Consider the following 16,040-nt stretch of genomic DNA (forward strand, 5'->3'; position numbering starts at 1 on the left):
ATGCATATGCAATTTTCTCCAAAAAGTCTAAATATATCAGGTCACAACTAAAAAATAAAATCAGTAAACTATCTGAAATCATTAATGACTTTGGCAAACTTTGTTATCTTCTCTAGAATGAAGGGTGTAAAAAAAAAAAAAAACTATAATAGCAGTAGGATGAATTTCCATTTCTGGTAATGGTAATGAAAGAATTTGGACTGATGTACCCAATGTAGTAAAAAAGAAATTTGAGATATAAAAACAGTAAAGAGGCTGGGCATGGTGGCTCATGCCTGTAATCCCAGCACTTTGGGAAGCCGAGGCAGGTGGATCACTTGAGGCCAGGAGTTCAAGTTGAGCCTGGCCAACATGTCGAAAACCTGACTCTACTAAAAATATGAAAATTAGCCAAGCATGGTGGCACGCACCTGTAATCCCAGCTACTTGGGAGGCCAAGGCCCAAGAATTGCTTGAACAGAAGAGGCAGAGGTTACAGTGAGCAGAGACGGATCACGTCACTGCACTCTAGCCTGAGCGAAAGAGAACAAAACAGCAAAGGGCCTTTAATAAGATGGTGAAGATTTGGCACATGAAAATTTAAGAGAAGACCAAAAATCAGAGAGATAAGCTCACTTTTAAAAGCTTTTGCCCTTGGGCATATAACTATCAGGAAAAAAGATCTGAGAAACCAGCTTTATATTTCAAGTAGCTTTCTGTGCTTCATAGAGAAGTCAAAGTCCTTGGCCCTCAGGTGGGCTTTAATTAACTAACCCAGCTTTATGCTGGTGTCAGGAAAGGTCATACACTCCTTCAGGGGAGCAGTGAACCTACCATTCCTCATACAGATTTGCAGCCTTCTCGTCACAGAGGTGATTCAGGGAATATTAGGAGTTGCACTTTAAGATGATTCTGGTCTGAGACCGCCCCCAGGTGCCTGGCATAAGCAAACCAAAGTCTTCTCTGGAGGAAAACATTATCACTTAGGTCTCAACTTACTCTTACAATCTTTAATTATAATGTAATTTTAAAAATATATTTCCAGCATAGAGTCAAAGATATCCAAGCAACCAAGAAATTAAGACACCATGATGAGAACTAGCAGGAACAGTAATAATAGAAACAAATTCAGTAACACTTGAGATATTATAGCTATCAGAAATATAAAACTACACTTAGGATGTTCAAAGGAATATAAGCTAAGATTGACAATTTTGTCCAAGAATTAGACACTATAAAACTGATGTAATAGTAGCAGAGAAATATTTGTCTCTTTTGTCAACACTATTTGGCCACATAGTTTAAAATTCTTACATTTCAGAATTTTACATTTTGTATTCTTTTTTTGTGCTTTTTTTTTTTTGACACACTGAAAAAACCCAAATCCCACACTGATAAGCCTAATATATTTTCATTTATTTTATAATTCAATAAGAAACATATTAGTTACATAAAAGATATGCCTACATGTGTTTCTGTGTGTATCTGTGCGTGTGGTGAGCACCCAGGTGCATGCATTCACAAAATTCTTGGAAGCACCTGTGATTTCTGCCAGGTTCATTCTTATTGTCAACTATTCAGTACACATCTGGGTAATACAATGTCACAAGACATCCAATGTGACCACGGAAAATTTACAGTTAACACCTGGTCATGGGGGAATGAAAATTAGCTGCAATTGTTTACAACCTAAAGGGGTTAATTATAAGTATTACCAAAGGTGAACTATCATTTAACAAATTGCCTAAACCGTGAGAAGGTTAGATATTCATACTGAAAAGCAAATATTACTGGTGGACTTAGTACACTGACTTTAAAACTCTCTTAAGTCAGATTCTTTCTTGAATATAGGTCTTGCTTGACAAGAAAAGCGGGGCACTGAGTAGTTATATTCATCAGGGGTCTGGAGGAAGAAAGAGGACTGAGAGGTAGGAAGAACTGGACAGAGAAAGGAGGGAAAGTGCATCAGAACTGAGCTCTGCCAGTTTCACATTTGTTTGGCCTCGTGAGATTACTGAGTAGTTGTAAAATCAAATGACTTTATCAATATAATGCCCATTTTTCATTTTAGAAGTGTAACACAGTATATTACTTACTCTCATTGAAGTTGAATGAAAAATCCATAATAAGCTCTTCATTGTTTGTACCTAGTTTAGCCAACTTAGTTCGTTAGAATCTGGTCTATTTGGTAAGACAAAAACCGGCCAGTTACATTTAACAACTGTTCGTCTGTGCACTCTGTAATAAGAGCGTCAGCAGATTTATTTTCCCCATATAAAGTAGAATTTCCAATTCACACCATGTACTCTGTGACTATTATGGACAGTATTTACTCAGAAGGAATGCTGTGCAAGTTTGGAAAAGCTGTCTCTAAGAGCAGAGGGAAGGTCATTTGACAAAACCAGAAACAAAACCTATACATGGGCAAAACATGAAGAGAACTAAAGTTTGTCATTCTTTTCAAAAACAAGTTTGAAATCCTAAAACAGTGTGATGACAGCAAATCAGACAACCCTTCCTCTCCCTCCTCTTGTCTCAAGCTCTGTATAATCAGAATGCCTCCATTCACTTAGCAAATATCAGCTTTTTTTGAAGGAGGGGAACCTGCTTGGAATTACTGAGGTAACACTAAAAAATAACTTCTACTAATTCTTCTCTTCCTGAAAATTGCCTATTTTTTCTCAGTTACTTTTTAAAAAGTAGAATAACTTTTAAAGGCTGCTTATGCACTTTTAGGCCACTTTTAGAGCACCTTTCCTCTCCTTTTCCTTCTTCTTTTTGTTTCTCAGATTGGGAAGTGACTTAGTACCATGCAGGGGAACCTGAACTCCATCTCATAATAATATAGTTTCATCCAATGGCATAATAGATACAGTAACATTCAATCTGTGTTGTGACATAAAACCATTGAGACTGTAACTCAGGAAACTCATAGTGCTTAAGGGAAGAAGAGAGGAAAAAACAAATAAGGATAAAGTCAAAACTGAAGTCACAGACTTGCAATGCAAAATTCAAAACCAAGCTAAAATCCTCTCTTTCTGCTGCACAAAATGTAAAATACCAGTATCTTATCTTAAGAAAGGTAAGCAAGCTACAACACTGAAAAATCTTGACTATCACCTTTTCATTCACAAAGATAAAAGAAAAATTCAACATTAACCGTCCCAGAAAAGTGCTGCACCTTAAAACCAATCTTTTCACTTACCCTAGAGTATGCACATTATGATCTCTTAAATCCTCTTAATTCCAGTACATCCAGAACATATATGAATTCTTAGCACATCGATTTAAAGAACAAACTTGAACCAAATTGTTAATTACAACAGAGATCATAACAAAACTCCCTGAAATTCTAGGGAGAGCTATGAGTATGAAATCCAGCCTCTAGACTCTGGTGTATACTGTGTCTATCTTTAACTTGAAAATGATTTGGTTTCACATTCCATTGAAGTCCCACTGGCAGATGCCTTTGGTAAGCTCGCCAATGGCAGGCTTTCACGCACCCTCCCTCCCCCCTCCCTCTGACTGAGCTTCCGATGTTACATCTAATGCTGATTTACTCAGCTGTCTTTTTACCTGTCTCTGCGTGGGTAAAAGGAGATGCTTTCATTGATGGATATTACGGAAACACTTGGAAGCTGAACATTAGCCCGAGGACTTACTGTGCTTTCCCTGCTATCCCCTCCCCCTACTCACTGCCAGAAACCAACTGACTTCCAAACTTGGCTGCATGAAAAAGAATGTTCTCTGATTGGCATTCCTGGAAGCAGACAGCAAGGCAGCTCAAGTTTTGTACTGTTACTCAGCATGAATAACTCCCCAGTTACACAAAATACAAACAAGTAAATTTTGTTGTTGTTTTTCTCAACTTTGAGGAGAACTGAAAAAATATTATGAGGCATTAAAAATATTTTTATTGTAGGACAGCATTTAAGTTTTAATATCCACATATAATCTTACCCGGAATGGCTATGGCTCAGTAGGAAAGGGAAATGGCTTTTTTTGGTTAAAAGTTGAATGAGTCTTAGTAAATGAGTTGGGATCCATTAGAGGAAGAAATCATTATGCTGCCTGCTTGCCAGTATTTTGGAGAGCAACTGTTCAATCTGTGCATTTTCTGTTGGAGAAAAACTTGCTTGTAAGAATTATAGAAAAACTAATTTCAACCAAACAGCAGGAGAGGGTGCAAAAAACACTTCTACCTTCCTATTGTACCTTCTTTTTCAGGACTGTCTTGCGAAACTTGAGTGTGGACTGGAAAAGAAAAGGAACGTATGTGTACGTGTGTGTGTGTGTGTGTGTGTGCGCGCGCGCGCGCGTGTGTTATACACATGTACACCTGAAAGAAGAGAAACTGAGTGAATGGAAACAAGGAAAAAGATACATTTCATCAATTAAAGTCTGACATAAATTAATAATATGGGGTCCCTTTAAATCATCATTAATTAACTTGTATTTCATATTTATTCATATTTAGTGGTCACTGGGGCCAAAAGATCTCCTGGCTCTGAAAATAACTAACCTCTTTATGTTCAAAGCATACAATTCTATAGGCCACACAACTTCTTCAAAATCCTGATAAAGGCTTTATAATTTTGGTAATTGGACACATCTCAACCCTAAGCATTTTGGGGTTTCCAAATTTCAGCGAGCTGTGGCTGCCAACTCCGGGCAACTGTCAGCTGGCTAGGTTCAGGGCAGTGATGTGGCTGCAGCTGCTCCTTGGAACTTACATGGACATCTCAAAAATATTCAATGGCAAAAGGTTGACGCCAGAAAGCAAGTTTTCTGGTTTTGTTTGTTGATGGTTTTAGATCTTCTAACTTAGGTTATATTTTACCATATCTACAGCAACACCATTTTAAGAAACCATGAGGGAAAACTTGATTAATTGGCAGCATATTGCTCACCTATTTCAGTGATATTTTGACACCCCATATACATTGGTGGCTTATCAGCTTTTAGCCTTTTAGCTGAACTTTGTTATTAGATGTCTGCACATGTACCCCAGAACTTAAAGTATATATATAAAAAAAGATTAAAAGAAAGAGAGGAGTAAGAAACTTCCCTTATTTTTGTCCCCAAAGTTGACAGTTTCTTAGGGAAACTGTAGGCTATACGTAATGCTGACAGACAGGGGCATTCTAATGACTTCACAAATGAATGGAGGGAAAAAACCCAACAGTCCAGAAAGCACACATTTCTGTCCCTGTGTTTCTTTATCCCTCTGTCAAAAACACTCCTCCCAAGGCTAGTAGATGGTGTCAAAACACCAATGAACTAAGAAGGATGGACAGAGGTGTGGCCATCAGTGGTTCACATTCAGCTGCTTTGTTCACCTCGGTTGTATCTCAGAGTGAGCTCTAGCACATAACTGATACTCAAAAAATGGTTGCTGAAACTGAAGAACTGCTCATGTACAAGTGTATATCTTAACCTATGGAAAATGGTTATTTGTTGGTCCACATCTTAAATACATTTTGTATTTGTCTTGTGAAAAATATGCTTGTCTTCAAGCAATTAACCAAAATATTATATAGAATGTACATTATGTACCAAGTACCTTTACTGAAGCCAAAGAAAATCATTATACATCTTGTGTGTGTATGTATGCATGTGTGTGATTCTAAATATTAACATGGCAAATATTTGTTAAGGGCACTTCTACTGATCTTGCTGGCTTATACGAAAAATAGAGAAAAAAGGAAATGTTAGGTTTGCTAATATTTTCCAGTAACTAGTAAACCATGACAATTTTCCTTATTGAACTATTACTGGCTACTCCTTACAGTGCAACATTCATCAGTCGGATATCTCCTAAGGTTCCCAATTTTATCTCTGCTGCCATTTCCATTGGTGACAGTCTTAGAAATCTCAGAACACTCTACAACAGGAATAGGAGCATTAGTCCAGATGCAAGTGTGAGTGAGCACAATAAATATTTTTTCTTCTTTTTTCCCCTAACCTTCACAAGGCAATATATAAGATTTATAATGGCTAGAACTCAGTCTTTATCATGAGTTAAATATGTTGTTTTTCTCTTTCATAAACACTAACATGAAAGTTAGGATATAATCAGAAAAATAGCTTCTAGGGCTTGCTTCCAAAGAAAACTGGGCATGTAACAGGCAAATCAGATACCCTTGATTTATCATGAACAAGCAGTTAATCTCTCCTCCATTCTCCAGAAATAGACTCTATTAGCACAGTTCTGTGGATGGCAAATGCTAGTAGCAGGCTCCTTGCAAGGGTGACAAAGGTGTTCAAACACAGGTCTTAGCCAATCTGTGAGACATGCATGTGTATGAAGAACCTGGTCACTGAAAAGCAAATGACCTCTGTTCGTTTTTTCTTCCCTAATAAACATCCTTAAGAGACTAGGACAGGCAGTATTCTCAGGGTGCTAGTTTTATAGCTGATTTTTTTGTCATATCATTTATTTTTAAAAGCAGATAATTTTTACGCAAAATAAATTAGGGTGGAATTGTAATTTTTGTTAAAAGAAAAAACATTAATACATCCAAGTCATTTAAAATTAATTAAAATAGACACTGTCCAAAAAAATTAGAAAAACTACACATAAACTGCATTTGAAAATAGGGGCTCTACAAACAAATATGGAAGATTCAAAGCAGCAGCATGCTATTTATAGTCTTATTAAATGCCAATCAACTTAAAAATATAACAGCAATCTCTCTTCTAGATATATACCTGAAGGAAATACACCACCTCCTAAAGGTATCTACACTTCTATGCGCATCACAGTGTTATTCACAATAACCAAGATGTGGAAACAACCAAAGTGTTCGTTGACAGTGGAATGAATAAAGAAATTGTGATATACATGCAAACTATTATCCAGCTCCAAAAAAAGAGATCCTGCCATTTGCCACAACATGGATAAACTTAGAGGACATTATGACTAGTGAAGTAAGCCAGGCACAGAAAGACAAATTCTATGTGATCTCACTTATATGTGGAGTCTTTAAAAGAATCAAATATATAGACATAGAAAAAAAGCAATAGTTACCAGGAGCAGGCGGAAATGGGAAGATGTAGATCACAAGGTACAAAAAGAGAGTTATATAGTATGAATAAGTCTAGAGATTTAGCATACAGCTTGATAATACTACAGTTGATAATATTGTATTGTATACTGATAATTTGCCAAGAGAGTAGATTATTAGCTACTCTTAACACACACACGTGTGTGCGCACATACATACATACACGAAAGTAACTCTAGGAAACAATGGTATATTAATTTGTTTAACTGTAGCAATCATCTCACTATATATATCAAAATAAGTATATCAAAACATCATGTTGTATACCTTACAGACATACATTTTAAAAACAAAACCACAGCAGCATGCTATATATAATCCTATTAAATGCCAATAAACTTTAAAATTGGTTGAAATGGACACCCATTATATATGCCTGTCACATGAAAATAACTTTAATCATGCAAGGGGCTGTATGTACAAATATAGTAATTACAAAATGTAATTAATATTACATAATTAGCATAGTATTATAAATATAATTAGTATAGTATTAATGTAAAATATAATTCATATTTTTGATAGCAAATAATTGGGAACAATGATAGTTTTGATACAAATAGAATGGCATAGGTTAATGCTTACTTAGGTTAAAAATCAGCATGTATGTGTACATGCACCATGATTTCAACAATATTAGAACACCATAAAGGCTAAAAAATCTTATCAAAATGATTTGGGTATCCTTTATGAAAACTATTAATTTACCTTTTGTAAATTTTCTGTAATGACATTATTTTACCTTCATAATTTACACACACACACATACACACACACACACACACACACACTATAATATTCAAATAGGAATAATTGCAGCATTTCCTCATTCCTCACTCTCTTCTATCTTTGAAGAGGCATCTCTAGTTCTCTTGGTCTCTGTTGCAGGGGCTTATAGGGGAGAGGAGCATAAGGGGATGAAGATGCTCTTTAACGTCTAAAGAGACATAGAAGAAGATTAATGGGACTTATATTGGTTTTAAGAAAGGGCATGGAGGGAAATATCCAGAAAAACAACACTCTTAAGATGGTGAGAACAAGAAAAGAGTAGGTAGGAAAAAGAATCTGGCACCCTATGGGTAGCAGGCTGGGGGCAGACTGTAAGCCAGATTGGGGAGCAGCCACTTCAGTGAGGCAGACTTAGAGGAGATCATGATCTCAAAAAGAGGTTTAGGATATTTGGCCCTAGGATATCTGTCTGGGTGTTTTGTGATTTCTTCTCATAAAACCCAAGAGATGTTTTAACTTTTCCAGATATGGTAGTACCAAGTTTGTGTGTCTTTGGGACACTTCATGATATAGACATGAACCTTAAATCTATAGATATATTTGGTTACATAAACATTTTTAAAAAGTTGGTGCTAATTGTTGGGTTGTGGTGGTTGTTACAGCTGGTTTTCTTTGATATGGGTAAGAAATCAGTTTTACTCCTGTCTATACAAACTTTCTGGATCATTTTCTTCTACTTGCACTTTCTTTCCAGTGTCTCTCTCGGTTCCCATGATGAATATCTATTACAGTCTCATGGGCTAACTGCTGAATGTAAAGTGGCCAGCCATTCTGTTTTGTCTAGTCTGAGGGACTTCCTGGGATACAGAATTTTCAGCACTGAAACTAGGAAAGTTCCAGACAAACCAGAGTTAGTCATCCTGTATATGCGATCTGGAAGTTTTAAAGTTATATGTATACTTTTGAAAAAGATCAGCCTTTTTATTAATTAGAAAGTATTTGGCCCAAGTAGACCAAGACTCTGAAAATAAAGATTTCATTTGGTCTTTATCCCTTGTTAGCTGCACAACCTGGGAGAGTTCCTCCGCCAAGTGTCACTATTTCTTCATCCCCACAATGAGAATAATAATACTTCAAAGAGTTGTTGTCAACTTCAAATGAGATATACATATAAATTCAGAATACATAAAATGTATAAATCCATACTTTATATCACATATTTTACATAAACTTTATATTAGATTACATATAGTTATTTTTCAAAGCAGATTTTAATTATTTTAGATTGAGAAATAATGGAAGCACGAAGAACAGGCACAGCATGTCACACTATGTGGGGTGCAGAAGAGAAGAGAGAGAGAAACTGACTGACTAATGAAACATTTTTTCAGGAGTGTCAGGTTTAGCATTTGATTTTCTCCTAAATTAACTCACCATGTTAAGGATTTTTTAAGTGGTTATATAGTCCCAGTAACTACCAATATATCATGCTTGCAAAGCATATGGGTTATCAACAGTATTAAAAAATAAAGATTTTTAGCCTGTGCAATGTAGTGAGACCCTGTCTCTACAAAAAAAAAAAAAAAAAGAAAAAATTTAGCCAGGCATGGTGGCATTTGTCTGTGGTCCCAGCTACTTGAGAGGCTGGGATGGGAGGATTACTTAAGCCTAGGAAGTTGAAGCTTCAGGAAGCTGTTATCATGACACTGCACTCCAGCCCTGGGTGACAGAGAACGCTTGTCTCCAAAAAAAAAATAAATAAATAACTAAATAAAGAAAAACTTAAGATTTTATTGTAGTTTTTTTCTATACCCTGGGGTGGGGTATTTTTCCTTTGTGGAATCAAGTCAACTCTAATTGGAACACAATCATAAATATATCCCTCATTTAGTGAAAGCAGAATGTCCACCTTTATCCCAGGGACAGAGGACCACCTCTTTTGGCTTACTTAATTAACTCTGCCAACATATGCTTTATCTGATGCTGCTTAAGAAGTGAGGGTAAAAGTTGGTTTTGGAGTAAAGTGAAAATATATTTAATGTCATCATTTAAAACGTGCACATCTTCATAATCAAATGTCTAATCCATATTTGAAATCCAAGTGAAAACTGGTTCTAATTCAAGTTGTTTAAGATCTATCCAGGGTTAGAAATAGGACAATTCTGTTTTGTGTGATAAAAGAAAATGACAGGTGTTAGCCAAACTGGCCAGAGTTTGGTAGTTATATTCAGCATATTCATTTGTGTTCTGGAGGCTGGGAGGTCCAAGATGGGTGGCTGCATCGGTAAGGAACTCATGCTGCTTCACAACAGGGTGGGAAGATGAAAGGGGAGCCTGGCCTATGTTAAAAAAAAAAAAAAGACCCAGACAGGGGAGACAGCTTTACTTTACAACAAACTCTAAGAAACTAAGAATTCACTCCCATAAGAAAAGTGTTACTGCCTCTTAATGACCTAACAATCTACCCTTGGAGGCATCACATCCCAACACCATGCACTGGAACCAAGCCTCAGTATGAGTTTTAGTGGGGATAAATCATATTCGAACCACAGCAATTTGGGAACAGTTCTTCTCCAAATAAGCATACTACTATCAGTGTTTTTCAAACTTGTTGTTTCCTATGTAACTTTTTCTTCAAAGGAAATAGTTCACTGAAACTTAACAAGAAGAAGGTATAGCTCTTTTAGCAGAAATTGAGGTGTGAAGCCTGTGGCCCCATTTATTCAGCCCCCTCCTCCATGATGCAGTCCCTGAAGGGACTCCAGGAGCCCTCCATGAACCTGGGAAGCTCTGCTTAAAAACCACAGACTTCTAGTATTCATGGCATTTATGTTCTTTACAAACTATTAGCTTTTTCATATTAACAAAAGTTCAGGCACATATTCTTAAAAGCCACATACAACTGTAGAGCTTAAAAGAATGTCCCATCCACCTCTTTATACCTTTGAATCCTGGAAGCAACCATTTTCATCTAACTGTTAATTATGATGATTATTCCATATTCCCATAGGATACTCATATATATACTTTTTGATTTTCAAATATTGATATTGTCTGTTGGCCTCCTATTATGGGAGAGAAGGATTCAGCTATTATATATAATACTTCCTCCAGCCTGTGTGCTCTTCTCCCTCTCTCTCTCTTTCTTCTTTCCTGCCTTCCTGTCATGTTTTCTCATTCTCATACCACACACATGAGCACACACATGCTTCCCTTGGCTTAATCCTCCCAATTTAATTACACGACAATCTTAGATAAAGCACTAATTAGTGTTTATATTACTTTAACTATGTATATATTATCCACATGTAAGCCACATGGGAATTTATGATTACATTTCTTTTACACGTTTTTCTTTATCTTCTTTTTCCTAACATTAATTGTGTCATTTTTTTTTTTGCTTTATTTTTCATCTGCCCATCTTATATTTTCTCAAACCCTCCAATAGAAATGCAACATTTCTCTTGGTCTAGTCAAATAAGTTAATTATTTTTTTTAGTACCCCATGCTTTTTGTGGCAATCTTGCTACTGAGCTGTCATCCTAGGAATACTCTTTGCCTCTCTGTAGTTTGGGTCCCATTCCCTGAATTCTTTGTTTTCCTCTTTCTTGATGAACTCCCTCATGGGTGGGTGGGCAAACATGCTTTGCAGTAGCTTCCTGAGAAAGATGTTTGTGACAAACACATTTTTGGAGAACTTAAATGTTTGAAAGTATTTTTTTATTCTCTTCTTACATTAATTGTTACTGTGAGTTTATACAGAATTCATTGTTTAGAAATACCTTTTCCTCAGAAATTTCAAGGAGTTTCTCCACTGTCTTTTAGCTTGTAGTATTATTGAGAAGTTATTTTGTTCCCCAATTCATTTTGACTTTCTTTGTTCTTTCTTCATTCCTTTCCTTGCTTGTTCATTTCTTCCTTCTCCTCTTCCTTCCCTCCTTCTTCTCTCTGAAAACACTTATGATTTCTTCTTTACCCCTGGCGGTCTATTGTCTCATAATAGTACATTTAGTGTGATATGCACTAGTTCCCCCAGTTGATTGTGTTTGAAATTCAGGGACTTTGACTCATTCATTCAGTTCCAGGAAATTTTATTATGCACTTTTAGCAATTTGTGACCTCTATTTCTTCTGTTCTTTCATTCTGAAACTAAATCCTTTAGACTCACACTCTAATATTATTATGTTTTCTATTTATCTTCTTTTTGTCATCTACCTCTGGAAGAATCTCTCATCTTTGTTCTACTGAATATATTATTTCTGCTAACATTTAATTTTTAAGAATTTATCTCTAATTTCTCCTTCTTCATAGCACCATGTTTATTTTCATGAACACAATTTGTTTTCTACCATCTATAATATACATTTCAGCTTTTTTTTTTGAGACAGAGTTTCGCTCTTATTACCCAGACTGGAGTGCAATGGCACGATCTCGGCTCACTGCGACCTCCGCCTCCTGGGTTCAGGCAATTCTCCTGCCTCAGCCTCCTGAGTAGCTGGGATTACAGGCATGCACCACCGTGCCCAGCTAATTTTTTGTATTTTTAGTAGAGACGGGGTTTCACCATGTTGACCAGAATGGTCTCAATCTCTTGACCTTGTGATCCACCCGCCTCGGCCTCCCAAAGTGCTGGGATTACAGGCGTGAGCCAACATTTCAGCTTTTTTAAAAATTATACTTTAAGTTCTGGGGTACATGTGCAGATCTTGCAGGATTGTTACATAGGTATGGACATGACATGGTGGTTTGCTGCCTCCATCCCCCTGTCACCTACATTAGGTATTTCTCCTAACGTTATCTCTCCCCAATCTCCCAACCTCCTGCTATCCCTCCCTATTGCTTCACCCCCAACACCCCAACAGACCCCAGTGTGTGATGTTCTCCTCCCTGTGCCCATGTGTTCTCATTGTTCAACATCCACTGAGAACATGTAGTGTTTTGTTTTCTGTTCTTATGTCTGTTTGCTGAGAATGATGGTTTCCAGCTTCATCCTTGTCCTTGCAAAGGACATGAATTCATCCTTTTTTATAGTTGCATAGTATTCCATGGTGTATATGTGCCACATTTTCTTTATCTAATCTATCCTTGATGGGCATTTGGGTTGGTTCCAAGTCTTTGCTATTGTAAACAGTGCCACAATGATCATATGCGTGCATGTGTCTTTATAACAGAATGATTTATAATCCTTTGGCTATATACCCAGTAATGAAATTGCTGGGTCAAATGGTATTTCTGGTTCTAGATCCTTGAGGAATTGCCACACTGTCTTCTGCAATGGTTGCACTAATTTGCACTCCTACCAATAGTGTAAAAGTGTTCCTATTTCTCCACATCCTCTCCAGCATCTGTTGTCTCCAGATTTTTTAATGATTGCCGTTTTACTTATTTATTTATACTTTGGGCTCTGGGGTACATGTGCACATCCTGCATCCTGCAGGATTGTTGCATAGGTACATACATGGCATGGTGGTTTGCTGTCTCCATCCCCCATGTTGCCTACATCAGGACATTTCTCCTGGTCATGCCATTCTAACTGGCGTAAGATGGTATCTCAATGTGGTTTTGATTTGCATTTCTCTAATGAGCAGTGATCATGAACACTTTTTCAAATGCCTGCTGTCCTCATAAATGTCTTCTTTTGAAAACTGCCTTTTCATATCCTTCACACACTTTTTGATGGTGTTGTTTTTTTCTTGTAAATTTGTTTTAGTTCTTTGTAGATTCTGGATATTAGCCCTTTGTCAGATGGGTAGCTTGCAATTTTTTTTTTCCCCATTCTGTTGGTTGCCAGTTCACTCTAATGATTGTTTCTTTTGCTGTACAGAAGCTCTGAAGTTTAATTAGATCCCATTTGTCTATTTTGGCTTTTGTTGCCATTGCTTTTGGTGTTTTAGTCATGAAGTCCTTGCCTATGCCTATGTCCTTAATGGTTTTGCGTAGGTTTTCAACTAGAGTTTTTATAGTGTTAGGTCTTATGTTTAAATCTTTTTAATCCATCTGGAGTTAATTTTTGTATAAGGTGTAAGGAATGGGTCCAGTTTCAGCTTTCTGCACGTGGCTAGCCAGTTTACCCAATACCATTTATTAAACAGAGAATCCTTTCCCCATTGCTTGTTTTTGTCAGGTTTGTCAAAGATCAGATGGTTGTAGGTGTGTGGCATTAATTTAAAGGCCTCTGTTTTGTTCCATTGGTCTATATCTCTGTTTTGGTACCAGTACCATGCTGTTTTGATTACTGTAGCCTTGTAGTATAGTTTGAAGTCAGGTAGCATGATGCCTCCATCTTTGTTCTTTTTTCTTAGAATTGTCTTGGCTATGTGGGCTCATTTTTCATTTCATATGAAGTTTAAGGTGTTTTTTTCCAGTTCTGTGAAGAAGGTTAATGATAGTTGGATGGGGACAGCACTGAATCTATGAATTACTTTGGGAAGTATGACCATATTGACGACATTGTTTCTTCCTAACCATGAACATGGAATGGTTTTCATTTGTTTGTGTCCTCTTTTATTTCCTTGAGCAGTGGTTTGTAGTTCTCCTTGAAGAGGTCCTTCATGTCCTTTGTTAGTTGTATTCCTAGGTATTTTATTCTCTTCGTAGCAAGTGTGTATGGGAGTTCACTCATGATTTGGCTCTTTGTCTGTTATTGGTGTATAGTAATACTTGTGATTTTTGCACATTGACTTTGTGTCCTGAAACTTTGCTGAAGTTGCTTATCATCTTAAGGAGATTTTGGGCTGAAATGATGGGGTCTTCTAAATATACAATCATGTCATCTGCAAATAGAGACAATTTGACTTCCTTTTCCTAATTGAATATCTTTATTTATTTTTCTTGCCTGATTGCTGTGGCTAGAACTTCCAATATTATTTTGAATAGGAATGGTCTAGTGCCAGTTTTCAAAGGGAATGCTTCCAGTTTTTGCCCATTCAGTATGATATTGGCTGTGGGTCTGTCGTAAATAGCTTTTATTTTGAGACACGTTCCATCGATAGCTAATTTATTTGGAGTTTTTAGCATAAAGGGCTGTTGAATTTTGTCAAAGGCCTTCTCTGCCTCTATTGAGATAATCATGTGGTTTTTGTCTTTGGTTCTGTTTATGTGATGGATTATGTTTATAGACTTGCGTATATTAAACCAGTCTTGCATCCCTAGGATGAAGCCTACTTGATTGTGATGGATAAGCTTTTTGATGTGCTGTTGCATTCAGTTTGCCAGCATTTTATTGAAGATATTTGCATCAATGTTCATCATGGATATTGGCCTGAAATTTTCTTTTTTAGTTGTGTCTCTGCCAGCTTTTGGTATCAGAATGATGTTGCTCTCATAAAGTGAGTTAGGGAGTATTCCCTCTTTTTGTATTGTTTGGAATAGTTTCAGAAGGAATGATACCAGCTCTTCTTTGTATGTATGGTAGAATTTGGCTGTGAACCTTTCTGGACCTGGACTTTTTTTTTGGTTGGTAGGCTATTAATTGCTGCCTCATCTTCAGACCTTGTTATTAATCTATTCAGGGATTCTACTTCTTCCTGCTTTAGTCTTGGGAGGGTGTAAGTGTCCAGGAATTTATGAATTTCTTCTAGATTTACTGGTTTATGTGCATAGAGTTGTTTGTAGTAATCTCTGATGCTAGTTTATATTTCTGTGGAATCGGCAGTGATATCCTCTTTATCATTTTTTATTGCATCTATTCGATTCTTCTCTGTTTTCTATTAGTCTTGCTAGTGGTCTATCTTGTTGATCTTTTTAAAAAACCAGATCCTGGATTTATTGATTTTTTTCAGGTTTTAAAAGCTACATGTAACAGCCTTTTGTTCTCTGCACAGTCGTCGTTACCTTCAGTTTCTTGTTGGTTAGTTTGCTTTGGTCTCTTTCTCTTGGAGACTTTCCTCCGTATCTAGTATTCCTTAGCTGTCTGCTCAAGCAATGCATTATGGGATCCAGGACATTACCATAAAACCATTAGACAAAGCTGAGTTGTTTCACTGAAATGCCCTCAAGAATAGCAAGATCTCTGCCCCCTTGGGTAGTCAGATCCTCCAGAAATGTGACCCCTGCAATGTTCCGCCTGGGAACAGCCTGGTTGCCAGTGTCCTGGGAGCTGAGCCACCTAAGAAGGCTTGAAGGGAATGGAGAGTTTGTTACTACTTGGCATGCATATTTCTACTTAGTCTCCCAGATTTCTTTTCTTTTCTTTTTTTTTTTAGAAGCATTAAATAATTTATTATACTTTTAAGTTCTTGGGTACATGTGCAGATTGTGCAGGAT

At 36.8% G+C, this 16,040-nt stretch overlaps 1 protein-coding gene across 35 annotated transcripts in view; it reads right to left on the reverse strand.

The window, feature by feature from the left end:
• The window catches only part of DTNA (dystrobrevin alpha), a 381,211-nt gene that overhangs the window by 278,643 nt on the left and 86,528 nt on the right, over positions 1–16,040 (reverse strand). For 8 of the 35 annotated variants that reach the window (XM_012447228.3, XM_064379291.1, XM_012447229.2 and 5 more), the window contains exon 1: positions 3,185–3,388. The exons of 24 other annotated variants lie outside the window; for them this stretch is intronic. The gene's annotated coding sequence lies outside the window, so the exon portion shown is untranslated. Of the gene's footprint in view, positions 1–3,184; positions 3,389–3,555; positions 3,645–16,040 lie in introns of those variants that run through there. 3 more of the 35 variants (XM_012447219.3, XM_064379276.1, XM_012447221.3) reach the window with 2 other exon arrangements.

The sequence above is a fragment of the Aotus nancymaae genome, unplaced genomic scaffold, assembly GCF_030222135.1.
Source record: "Aotus nancymaae isolate 86718 unplaced genomic scaffold, 86718_ANA_hifiasm-v0.15.2.pri h1tg000020l, whole genome shotgun sequence".
In the NCBI taxonomy this organism is placed as follows: Eukaryota; Metazoa; Chordata; class Mammalia; order Primates; family Aotidae; genus Aotus; species Aotus nancymaae.